Raw genomic sequence first — 13,620 nt, 5'->3', positions numbered from 1 at the left:
ACTGTAATCTTTCGACTAATGACATTTTTTGCAGCCACTAGGTGGTGCTAGCTTTAAACTGGAATATATTTTTGTCGATATGTTCAGGAGAATATTTTCATCCAATGTGTGAAATTGTGAGAAGATCAGATCATCTGGGTCAAATTACAGCAACTTTTACTGGACAGATAAAGCTTCGGAATGAAAATGGTCGTAGAGGCCACGTCCATTATCGAAACTTCGTAAAATTTTGTGGAGGTAAGCAAGGCTGTCTAGAGGCTTTTCAGACTTAATTTCAGCAATATTACATGAAAGGGCTCAGCTAAACACTTAAAAACGTTTAAAAAATGCTATATTTTTGGCTGCCACTAGGTGGCGCTCGCACTATAACAAAAAATACGTTGATAGGTGTATACTGCATTGGAAACCCATCAAATATATGAAGTTTAGAAAAGATAAGACCATCTGGGACCAAACACAGCAACTTTGTTCATTTTGGCGAGACTTCAGACTGAGATTTTTGTTTGCCACTAAATGGCCTTATAAGCAGTTGAAGATTTTTTTAAAGACTTGTGTTAAGGGCTCGAGTCTCCATGTGTCTGTGAATTTTCAGATTTTTCTAAGCTGGTAAAGCTGAGTTATAAAGATTTGTTTCACATGTGGCAAAGTAATCATCAAAGGCATAATATGAAGCCCCGCCCCCAACATATTTGATGGCGGATCATCACAAAAATTTGAACATTTGTGCCTCACACTCAGATAAAACATCACAGCAAATTTGAAGTCGATCGGGTCAAGCGTTTGGGAGAAAAAAGGAGCAGTTTGGGACCTGCAAATGAGCAAAAACGGGCCAAAGGTGCACATTCAAAAATTCATAACTCTCTTTCTGTACATCTGAGCATATGGCTCGCGCTGACTTTTTTGTAGGGCTCGAGGTCCTACATAAGGCTACAAATTTTTGTAGCTCTAGGTCAAATGGGCCGGGAGTAAGAGGCTATTTTCCACTCATAAGGCCATTTTGGGGCCAATTACAGCCACTTTTTTCGTTTTGGCGAGTCATCTGACTTTGAAGTGGCGTGCAGACCACGCACATTATCGAAAAGTCATAAAATTTTAAAATCTTAATATTCCATGTCTTAATGATATTCTGACCAATTTTCACTAGTTTTACTCAAACAGACTGAGCACAATACATGAAACTGTAAAAAATGACATTTTAATCAACCACTAGGCGGCGCTAGTAGGTATTGAAAAAAACTTTTTTCAAAGGTGTTAAAGACATAAGTTTCCATGTGTCTATGAAGTTTTTGATTTTTTTAAGCTAGTACATCAAAGTTATTAAGGTTTTTGTCCCTCTTGGCGAAGGAAAAATTGAACACATAATTTGAAGCCACGCCCCTATCATATATGTCAGCGGATCTGCACCAAATTTTGCCCACTTGTGCCCCTATGTCTAATTATAGACCACAGCAAATTTAAAGGCGATTGAGTAAAGCGTTTAGGAGAAACAAGGAGCAGTTTGGGACCTGCAAACGTGCAAAAATGGGCCAAAAATGCACATTCAAAAATTCATAACTCTTTTTCTGTACATCTGAGCACATGGCTCGCGCTGACTTTTTTGTAGGTCTCTAGGTCCTACATATGCCTAAAAATTTTCGTAGCTCTAGGTCAAACGGGCCGGGACCAGGTGCACTTTTTCGACCTTAGGTGGCGCTGCAGAGCCATTTTTTTTGCATTTTTTTAGGAAACACAAAAATATCCAATTTTTCACCGGGCCCGACAAATGTGCAAATTTTGGTGACTTTTCGTGCATGTTTAGGCCCTCAAAAATGGAAAAGCGCTGCACAGTAAATAATAATAATAATAATAATAATAATAACTAGAGCTGCAAGCAGCTATAAAGGGCCCTCGCAGACCTGTGCACGTTGGGGTATTAACAGGTCGGGGTATGAACAAGGACTATGAAGGATGAAAAAGTAGTTGTAGATGACTTCAGTGCAGGACTCTTACCAAATATGTAAAATTTAGACAAGGTGGGACAATGTGGGTGGAGTTACTGCAGCTTTTATTGTTCCAATTTTCTGACTTTCAATGCGATATAGGCCACATTCACTGTCGAAACATCGTACTGATTTGTGGAGGGCATAAGGCATGACCACTGGCTTTTCAGAAAACATTTAAGGGATATCACTTCAAGGGGCTCAGCAGAGTACATAAAAACATTAAGGATTTGCTATATTTTTTGCTGCCACTAGGTGGCGCTCGTACTATGATAAAAAATAGGCTTGTAGGTGTGTTTCACATTGGACTCCCATCCCATATACGAAGTTTTAAAAATACCAGATCGTCTAGGTCCAATTACAGCAACTTTTACCGTTTTCGCGAGACATCGGATTTTGAGTTGGCATAGAGGCCACGCCCTTTATAGAAAAGTCATAAAAGTTGAGAACCTTAATGTTCCAATGTGTCATAGCTTTTCTGACCATTTTTGAGTTCTTTTAGTCAAACAGGCATTTCACAGTACATAAAAGTATAAAAAATGAGATTTTTGTCCGCCACTGGGTGGCGCTGTAAATGATTTGAAAGTTTATCACATAGCTAAATTATTGCATTACTTTTAAAGGGCCAGGAAAGTTTCAGATGGTTTGAAGCTGTCATAGCTGAGTTATTAAGACTTTTTGTCACTCTCGGCAAAGGAAGTATTAAACATAATTTGAAGCTCGGCCCGCATCTTTTATGTCAAGAGATCTTCACGATATTTGGCCTATGTGTGCCCATCAGTTGGATAATGATTCATGCCAAAGTTGAAGGTAATGGGGTGAATCGTTTAAGAGAAAAAGACACTAGTTTGAGACCAGCTAACGTCTAACAATGGGACAAAACTGCACATTGAAAAAATTCATAACAATTTTTCTCTACATCCTAGCACATCACTTCTATTGACTTTTTTGTAGGTCTTGCAGTCCTTCATTTGCCTACAAAGTTTCATAGCTGTAGGTCAAACCAAACAGGATTGACTGTAATCTTTCGACGAATGACTTTTTTTGCAGCCACTAGGTGGCGCTAGCTTTAAACTGGAATATATTTTCGTCGCTATGTTCAGGAGAATATTTTCATCCAATGTGTGAAATTGTGAGAAGATCAGATCATCTGGGCCAAATTACAGCAACTTATACTGGACAGATAAAGCTTCGGAATGAAAATGGTCACAGAGGCCACGCCCATTAGCGAAACTTCGTAAAATTTAATGGAGGTCAGCAAGGCTGTCTAGAGGCTTGTCAGACTTAATTTCAGCAATATTACTTCAAAGGGCTCAGCTAAACACATAAAAACGTTTAAAAAAAAATGCTATTTTTTTGGCTGCCAGTAGGTGGCGCTCACACTATAACAAAAAATACGTTGATAGGTGTATTCCGCATTGGAAATCCATCAAATATGTAATGTTTAGAAAAGATAAGACCATCTGGGTCCAAATACAGCAACTTTGTTCGTTTTCGCGAGAAATCAGACTGACATTTTTGTTTGCCACTAGGTGGCCTTATAAGCAATTTAAGATTTTTTTTAAACACATGTGTTTAGGGCTTGAGTCTTCATGTGTCTGTGAAGTTTCAGATTTTTCAAAGCTTGGAAAGCTGAGTTATAAAGGTTTGTTTCACATGTGGCAAAGTAATCATCAAAGGCTTAATATAAAGCCCCGCCCCCAACATATTTGATTGCGGATCGTCACGAAAATTTGAACAATTGTGGCTCACAGTCAGATAAAACATCACAGCAAATTTGAAGTCGATCGGGTCAAGCGTTTGGGAGAAAAAAGGAGCAGTTCGGGACCTGCAAATGAGCAGAAACGGGCCAAAAGTGCACATTCAAAAATTCATAACTCTCTTTCTGTACATCTGAGCATATGGCTCACGCTGACTTTTTTGTAGGGCGCGAGGTCCTACATAAGGCTACAAATTTTTGTAGCTCTAGGTCAAATGGGCCGGGAGTAAGAGGCTATTTTCCACTCATAAGGCCATTTTGGGGCCAATTACAGCCACTTTTTTCGTTTTGGCGAGTCATCTGACTTTGAAGTGGCGTGCAGACCACGCCCTTTATCGAAAAGTCATAAAATTTTAAAATCTTAATATTCCATGTCTTAATGATATTCTGACCAATTTTCACTTGTTTTACTCAAACAGACTGAGCACAATACATGAGAGTGTAAAAAATGACATTTTAATCAACCACTAGGCGGCGCTAGTAGGTATTTAAAAAAACTTTTTTTAAAGGTGTTAAAGACATAAGTGTTCATGTGTCTATGAAGTTTTAGATTTTTTTAAGCTAGTACATCAAAGTTATTAAGGTTTTTGTCCCTCTTGGCGAAGGAAAAATTGAACACATTATTTGAAGCCACGCCCCTATCATATATGTCAGCGGATCTGCACCAAATTTCGCCCACTTGTGCCCCTATGTGTGAATATGGACCACAGCAAATTTGAAGGTGATTGAGTAAAGCGTTTAGGAGAAACAAGGAGCAGTTTGGGACCTGCAAACGTGCAAAAATGGGCCAAAAATGCACATTCAAAAATTCATAACTCTTTTTCTGTACATCTGAGCACATGGCTCGCGCTGACTTTTTTGTAGGTCTCTAGGTCCTACATATGCCTAAAAATTTTCGTAGCTCTAGGTCAAACGGGCCGGGACCAGGTGCACTTTTTCGACCTTAGGTGGCGCTGCAGAGCCATTTTTTTTGCGTTGTTTTGGGAAACACAAAAACATCCAATTTTTCACCGGGCCCGACAAATGTGCAAATTTTGGTGACTTTTCGTGCATGTTTAGGCCCTCAAAAATGGAAAAGCGCTGCACAGTAAATAATAATAATAATAATAATAATAATAATAATAATAATAATAATAATAATAATCTGGAGAAAAACAAGAGGGCTCTCGCAGCGGTAGCTGCTCGGGCCCTAATAATAATCTGGAGAAAAACAAGAGGGCTCTCGCAGCGGTAGCTGCTCGGGCCCTAATAATAATAATAATAATAATAATCCGGTGAAAAACAAGAGGGCTCTCGCAGCGGTAGCTGCTCGGGCCCTAATAAGAAGAAGAAGAATAATAATCTGGAGAAAAACAAGAGGGCTCTCGCAGCGGTAGCTGCTCGGGCCCTAACTAGAGCTGCAAGCAGCTATAAAGGGCCCTCGCAGACCTGTGCACGTTGGGGTATGAACAGGTCGGGGTATGAACAAGGACTATGAATGATGAAAAAGTAGTTGTAGGTGACTTCAGTGCAAGACTCTTACCAAAAATGTAAAATTTAGACAAGGCGGGACAATGTGGGTGGAGTTACTGCAGCTTTTATTGTTCCAATATTGTAACTTTCAATGCCATATAGGCCACACCCACTGTCGAAACATCGTACTGATTTGTGGAGGGCATAAGGCATGGCCACTGGCTTTTCAGAAAACATTTAAGGGATATCACTTCAAGGGGCTCAGCAGAGTACATAAAAACGTTAAGGATTTGCTATATTCATTACTGCCATTAGGTGGCGCTCGTACTATGATAAAAAATAGGCTCCTAGGTGTGTTTCACATTGGACTCCCATCCCATATATGAAGTTTTGCAAACATCAGATCATCTAGGTCCAATTACAGCAACTTTTACCGTTTTTGCGAGACATCAGACTTTGAGTTTGCATAGAGGCCACACCCTTTAATGAAAAGTCATAAAAGTTGAGAACCTTAATGTTCCAATGTGTCATAGCTTTTCTGACCATTTTTTAGTTCATTTAGTCAAACAGGCATTTCACAGTACATAAAAGTATAAAAAATGAGATTTTTGTCCGCCGCTGGGTGGCGCTGTAAATGATTTGAAAGTTTATCACATAGCTGTATTATTGCATTACTTTTAAAGGCCCAGGAGAGTTTCAGATGGTTTGAAGCTGTCATAGCTGAGTTATTAAGATTTTTGTCACTCTTGGCAAAGGAAGTATTAAACATAATTTGAAGCTCCGCCCGCATCTTTTATGTTAAGAGATTCTCACGATATTTGGCCTATGTGTGCCCCTCAGTTGGATAATGATTCATGCCAAAGTTGAAGGTAATGGGGTGAATCGTTTAAGAGAAAAAGACACTAGTTTGAGACCAGCTAACGTCTAAGAATGGGACAAAACTGCACATTGAAAAAATTCATAACAATTTTTCTGTACATCCTAGCACATCACTTTTATTGACTTTTTTGTAGGTTTTGCAGTCCATCATTTGCCTACAAAGTTTCATAGCTGTCGGTCAAACCAAACAGGATTGACTGTAATCTTTCGACTAATGACATTTTTTGCAGCCACTAGGTGGCACTAGCTTTAAACTGGAATATATTTTTGTCGATATGTTCAGGAGATTTTTTTTCATCCAATGTGTGAAATAGTGAGAAGATCAGATCATCTGGGTCAAATTAAAGCAATTTTTACTGGACAGATAAAGCTTCGGAATGAAAATGGTCGTAGAGGCCACGCCCATTATGGAAACTTCGTAAAATTTGGTGGAGGTCAGCAAGGCTGTCTAGAGGCTTTTCAGACTTAATTTCAGCAATATTACTTCAAAGGGCTCAGCTAAACACTTAAAAACGTTTAAAAAATGCTATATTTTTGGCTGCCACTAGGTGGCGCTCGCACTATAACAAAAAATACGTCGATAGGTGTATTCCCCATTGGACACCCATCAAATATATGAAGTTTAGAAAAGATAAGACCATCTGGTACCAAACACAGCAACTTTGTTCGTTTTGGCGAGACATCAGACTGACATTTTTGTTTGCCACTAGATGGCCTTATAAGCAATTGAAGATTTTTTTAAACACTTGTGTTAAGGGCTTAAGTCTTCATGTGTGTGTGAAGTTTCAGATTTTTCCAAGCTTGTAAAGCTGAGTTATAAAGGTTTGTTTCACATGTGGCAAAGTAAACATCAAAGGCATAATATGAAGCCCCGCCCCCAACATATTTGATGGCGGATCATCACAAAAATTTGAACAATTGTGCCTCACAGTCAGATAAAACATCACAGCAAATTTGAAGTCGATCGGGTCAAGCGTTTGGGAGAAAAAAGGAGCAGTTCGGGACCTGCAAATGAGCAAAAACGGGCCAAAAGTGCACATTCAAAAATTCATAACTCTCTTTCTGTACATCTGAGCACATGGCTCGCGCTGACTTTTTTGTAGGGCTCGAGGTCCTACATAAGGCTACAAATTTTTGGAGCTCTAGGTCAAACGGGCCGGGAGTGAGAGGCTATTTTCCACGCATAAGGCCATTTTGGGACCAATTACAGCCACTTTTTTCGTTTTGGCGAGTCATCTGACTTTGAGGTGGCGTGCAGACTACGCCCATTATCGAAAAGTCGTAAAATTTTAAAACCTAAATATTCCATGTCTTAATGATATTCTGACCAATTTTCATTTGTTTTACTCAAACAGACTGAGCACAATACATGAAAGTGTAAAAAATGACATTTTAATCAACCACTAGGCGGCGCTAGTAGGTATTTAAAAAAACTTTTTTTAAAGGTGTTAAAGACATAAGTTTTCATGTGTCTATGAAGTTTTAGATTTTTTTAAGCTAGTACATCAAAGTTATTAAGGTTTTTGTCCCTCTTGGCGAAGGAAAAATTGAACACATAATTTGAAGCCACGCCCCTATCATATATGTCAGCGGATCTGCACCAAATTTCACCCACTTGTGCCCCTATGTGTGAATATGGACCACAGCAAATTTAAAGGCGATTGAGTAAAGCGTTTAGGAGATACAAGAAGCAGTTTGGGACCTGCAAACGTGCAAAAATGGGCCAAAAATGCACATTCAAAAATTCATAACTCTTTTTCTGTACATCTGAGCACATGGCTCACGCTGACTTTTTTGTAGGTTTCTAGGTCCTACATATGCCTAAAAATTTTAGTAGCTCTAGGTCAAACAGGCCGGGACCAGGTGCACTTTTTCGACCTTAGGTGGCGCTGCAGAGCCATTTTTTTTGCATTGTTTTGGGAAACACAAAAATATCCAATTTTTCACCGGGCCCGACAAATGTGCACATTTTGGTGACTTTTCGTGCATGTTTAGGCCCTCAAAAATGGAAAAGCGCTGCACAGTAAATAATAATAATAATAATAATAATCTGGAGAATCTGGAGAATCTCTCGCAGCGGTAGCTGCTCGGGCCCTAATAATAATAAGAATAATAATCTGGAGAAAAACAAGAGGGCTCTCGCAGCGGTAGCTGCTCGGGCCCTAATAATAATAAGAAGAACTAGAGCTGCAAGCAGCTATAAAGGGCCCTCGCAGACCTGTGCACGTTGGGGTATGAACAGGCCGGGGTATGAACAAGGAGTATGAACGATGAAAACTTAGTTGTAGATGACTTCAGTGCAGGACTCTTACCAAATATGTAAAATTTAGACAAGGTGGGACAATTTGGGTTGAGTTAATGCAGCTATTATTGTTACAGTTTTGTGACTCTCAATGCCGTATGGGCCACACCCACTGTGGAAACATCGTACTCATTTGTGGAGGGCATAAGGCATGGCCCCTGGCTTTTCAGAAAACATTTAAGGGATATCACTTCAAGGGGCTCAGCAGAGTACATAAAAACGTTAAGGATTTGCTATATTTTTTTCTGCCACTAGGTGGCGCTCGTACTATGATAAAAAATAGGCTTGTAGTTGTGTTTCACATTGGACTCCCATCCCATATACGAAGTTTTAAAAATATCAGATCGTCTAGGTCCAATTACAGCAACTTTTACCATTTTCGCGAGACATCGAATTTTGAGTTGGCATAGAGGCCACGCCCTTCATTGAAAAGTCATAAAAGTTGAGAACCTTAATGTTCCAATGTGTCATAGCTTTTCTGACCATTTTTGAGTTCATTTAGTCAAACAGGCATTTCACAGTACATAAAAGTATAAAAAATGAGATGTTAGTCCGCCACTGGGTGGCGCTGTAAATGATTTGAAAGTTTATCACATAGCTGTATTATTGCATGACTTTTAAAGTCCCAGGAAAGTTTCAGATGTTTTGAAGCTGTCATAGCTGAGTTATTAAGATTTTTGTCACTCATGGCGAAGGAAGTATTAAACATAATTTGAAGCTCCGCCCCCATCTTTTATGTCAAGAGATCCTCACGATATTTGGACTATGTGTGCCCCTCAGTTGGATAATGATTCATGCCAAAGTTGAAGGTAATGGGGTGAATCGTTTAAGAGAAAAAGGCACTAGTTTGAGACCATCTAATGTCTAAGAATGGGACAAAACTGCACATTAAAAAAATTCATAACAATTTTTCTGTACATCCTAGCACATCACTTCTATTGACTTTTTTGTAGGTCTTTGTAGGTCGCGCTTTTGTAGGCCCCCAACATATTTGATGGCGGATCATCACAAAAATTTGAACAATTGTGCCTCACAGTCAGATAAAACATCACAGCAAATTTGAAGTCGATCGGGTCGCAGCGGTAGCTGCTCGGGCCCTAATAAGAAGAAGAATAATAAGAATATTAATCTGGAGAAAAACAAGAGGGCTCTCGCAGCGGTAGCTGCTCGGGCCCTAATAATAATAATAATAATAATAATAATAATCCGGAGAAAAACAAGAGGGCTCTCGCAGCGGTAGCTGCTCGGGCCCTAATAATAAGAATAATAATCCGGAGAAAAACAAGAGGGCTCTCGCAGCGGTAGCTGCTCGGGCCCTAATAATAAGAATAATAATCTGGAGAAAAACAAGAGGGCTCTCGCAGCGGTAGCTGCTCGGGCCCTAATAATAAGAATAATAATCTGGAGAAAAACAAGAGGGCTCTCGCAGCGGTAGCTGCTCGGGCCCTAATAATAATCCGGAGAAAAACAAGAGGGCTCTCGCAGCGGTAGCTGCTCAGGCCCTAATAATAATAATAATAATCCGGAGAAAAACAAGAGGGCTCTCGCAGCGGTAGCTGCTCGGGCCCTACTAATAATAATCCGGAGAAAAACAAGAGGGCTCTCGCAGCGGTAGCTGCTCGGGCCCTAATAATCCGGAGAAAAACAAGAGGGCTCTCGCAGCGGTAGCTGCTCGGGCCCTAATAATAATAATCTGGGGAGGAACAATAGGGACCTCGCAATGGTCACTGCTCGGGCCCTAATAAAAAAAAAAAAAAAAATAATAATAATAATAATAATAATAATCTGGGGAGGAACAATAGGGACCTCGCAGTGGTCACTGCTCGGGCCCTAATAATAATAATAATAATAATAATAATTATCCGGAGAAAAACAAGAGGGCTGTCGCAGCGGTAGCTGCTCGGGCCCTTATAATTATAATAATAATAATAATAATAATAATAATCTGGGGAGGAACAATAGGGACCTCGCAGTGGTCACTGCTCGGGCCCTAATAATAATAATAATAAAAATAATAATAATAATAATAATTATCCGGAGAAAAACAAGAGGGCTCTCGCAGCGGTAGCTGCTCGGGCCCTAAATAATCCGGAGAAAAACAAGAGGACTCTCGCAGCGGTAGCTTCTCGGGCCCTAATAATAATAATCTGGGGAGGAACAATAGGGACCTCGCAGTGGTCACTGCTCGGGCCCTAATAATAATCTGGGGAGGAACAATAGGGACCTCGCAGTGGTCACTGCTCGGGCCCTAATAATAATAATCCGGAGAGGAACAATAGGGACCTCGCAGCGGTCGCTGCTCGGGCCCTAATAATCTGGGGAGGAACAATAGGGACCTCGCAGTGGTCACTGCTCGGGCCCTAATAATAATAATAATCTGGGGAGGAACAATAGGGACCTCGCAGCGGTCGCTGCTCCGGCCCTAATAATCCGGAGAGGAACAATAGGGACCTCGCAGCGATCACTGCTCGGGCCCTAATAATAATCTGGGGAGGAACAATAGGGACCTCGCAGCGGTCGCTGCTCGGGCCCTAATAATCCGGAGAGGAACAATAGGGACCTCGCAGCGGTCGCTGCTCGGGCCCTAGTAATAATCCGGAGAGGAACAATAGGGACCTCGCAGTGGTCACTGCTCGGGCCCTAATAATAATAATCTGGGGAGGAACAATAAGGACCTCGCAGTGGTCACTGCTCGGGCGCTAATGAGGAACTATTTATTGCTGGAAATTACGAAGAGAGGGTTAAGCATCCCTTGAAGTTCATCGGTGCCAAAGGCCAGGAGATGCTTGCAACGCACTACTTTGGTTGATTGTCATCACCAGCCTGCAGCTCAAGGTCCGGTTGAAACAAACGCTGGGACTTTTTCCAACAACTATGCCCGACAACAAGGGAACAAGTTCTGTCTCTACTGTAACAATCGGCGTTCTGGATGGAGTGGTAGGGGGGGATTGTCACGGCAATGACTCACACAATAACGATGGCGTTTTGCCTCCGCTTTGTTCCTTGCAGGTGGTGCTGTCCCTCGTCCTCCCACTGTGTGAGGGAAAAGGCCTCTGCTCGACCGCGCGCTCACGGTAGGCCGCAAAATTTCCAGAAAGCTTTCCATGGGAGTTTAAGATGGGCTTTTACGTTTATGGAAACACAAGGTCATTTTCTGGAATGGACATTTGTTTTTGTGGTAGCTGACATCATAATTAAAAAAAAAAGACATCTCTTTTATTTTTTCTGCAAATAATTGCTCCATTTTTATTTGGGTCTTTGTAGTTCAGAGTTGTACATTTCAGTCAAACTTGTAGCTATTAATGGCAAAAATGTCATTGTTGGCAATGGTCTTTTCAATTTTTCCAGTCTCGTAGCTAGCCATCCGTCCTTGTCCTTCAAGTTTTGTTGCTTATAGAACATTTATTTGCAGAAAATGAAAAATTGCACATGTCTTTAATTGGTAAAAAATATTAAATATAAGATAACCCTAGCTAAAGCAAGGACTCGCACTCCCGGCAGGTGTAATTTCTTGTCCACCTACTGGATTGAAATCCAAACCCTAATGCAAATGTCAGTTTATTGAAGGCCCAGCTTACGTTTGGCCATTTAGAGCCCGCACATTTCCGTTTTGGCCTCTTGAAAATCAAGTGGGCAAAAGGTTTCTCCCCGGTGTACTAGAGGTTTTGTAAATATTGTCCAATCTTTGTCGTCAACCGGGAAAATACAAGTAGATTTTCAAAATAAGACACTCGCAAACATCATCTTTTTGGAAAATGATGATGGACGTGTTATGTCTGGAGGACCGAAAGTGCCAACATTCAATAAATAAACGTCCCATTCAATTATTCAATAAAAGTGTCATTAAATAATTAAATGCTTCATTAATTATCATTAATTGCATGAAACGCCACATTGCATGCAATTAATCTATGTCAACCTCGCTCGTGAAAGTTGGTAGATGGTGCCAAAGCCCGTTTAGCTCAAATCTCGTCTAGTCCATTGCTTTGGCATGAAGTGTTTTCGAAACATGGTGGCTCTGATCACGAAGAACTTTCCTAAACTTTCAAACGAGTTAGCTAGAGAATCGATATTTTAGACCTTGCTGAGTACAGTGAACCCTCACTAGTTTGCGGTTCCACTATTGCGGATTCACCACATCGAAGATTTTTTTTTTCCATTACACAGATTTACGACTTTCAAGGATTTTTTTTTTTCATTACATATTGAACTTTTGCAATAGCTCCCAAGCGTGCTGCTCCCGCTAAGGCTTGTACTGAGCCTATACGCCATCAAAAATTGCTGAGAAGGTGATACTTCTAGAACGGAGAAGTTAGGCGTCCGTGGCCTGCCATTTGGGAGTGAACAAATCCACCGTTCACTACATTAAGGAAGAGGCAAATATTAGAAGACGGCTGCCATCACCTTTGGCAATTCAGCAAAGCCAGTTGTTACGGCTCGTGATAAAACAATCGTCTGTATGGAAGCTGCTGTAGCAATCTGGATTGCCGACTGCCGAGGGAAGAAGAACATAGTGAAGCCCTTTCTTTTGAAGTCTTGCGCAGCTGCGGTCATATTAGTAGCGGCCGGGACGTTGAATTAAGTCTAATCTGTACATGATCAAAAATGATTACAATGTAGATTGTACACTTGAAATACCATTTTATTATAAAAGAAATCTAGGGAAGAGGTTTCCGATGGTCTGGTAAGCGTCGTCTTTGCTCCTCGAAAGTCACTGCCTCCTGCCTGTGTGTTGACAACAACCGCGCCGGGGTGCGCTTCATTAGCTATACCACGCGTGCCTGTGGAGTGATAATCAATTCCTGCCCCAACACCCGCCCTTCAGGCACATTTGTGTTGGTCATGAAGCGCACCCTCAGCAAAAGGCACACACACACACACACACACACACATTGTCAGGGCAGAGAGAGACAGGAAGGATCAGACGTCCGCCAGACCATTGGAAATGTCTTACCTAGATTTCTTTGATCATAAAATAGTAAATTTTCCATTGTAATCATCTTTAATCATGAACAAATTAGACTTTAATTCAACGTCCGGGCCGCTGTCAATATGACCGCAACTGCGCGAGACTTCAAAAGAAAACGGGAACAGTTCTGTTGTAAAGTCCTCGTTGCTGCTGGGTTGATGTGCATGAGGGTGGATTGCAGCCATGCGTGTGTAAGCAGGTGGAGGTCCTTTTGTGCTCTGGTTGGAGCGGGCATGTTAAGGGGAAAGCTAAGCGGGGTCCTACGATGTTGAGCGGGGGG

General features: G+C 41.1%; 1 protein-coding gene across 4 annotated transcripts in view; it reads left to right on the top strand.

The window, feature by feature from the left end:
* stk11 (serine/threonine kinase 11) overlaps nucleotides 1-13,620 on the top strand; it is a 70,989-nt gene that overhangs the window by 49,587 nt on the left and 7,782 nt on the right. For 3 of the 4 annotated variants that reach the window (XR_015867389.1, XR_015867387.1, XR_015867388.1), the window contains one exon: nucleotides 11,381-11,445. The gene's annotated coding sequence lies outside the window, so the exon portion shown is untranslated. Of the gene's footprint in view, nucleotides 1-11,380; nucleotides 13,608-13,620 lie in introns of those variants that run through there. The other variant, XM_088428824.1, reaches the window with a different exon arrangement.

The sequence above is a fragment of the Hippichthys cyanospilos genome, chromosome 12 (genome assembly GCF_059441005.1).
Source record: "Hippichthys cyanospilos isolate Australia breed blue-spotted pipefish chromosome 12, RoL_Hcya_1.0, whole genome shotgun sequence".
NCBI lineage: Eukaryota > Metazoa > Chordata > Actinopteri > Syngnathiformes > Syngnathidae > Hippichthys > Hippichthys cyanospilos.
The sequence above is the reverse complement of the archived record's forward strand: the minus strand, read 5'-3'. Positions and strand labels throughout refer to the sequence as shown.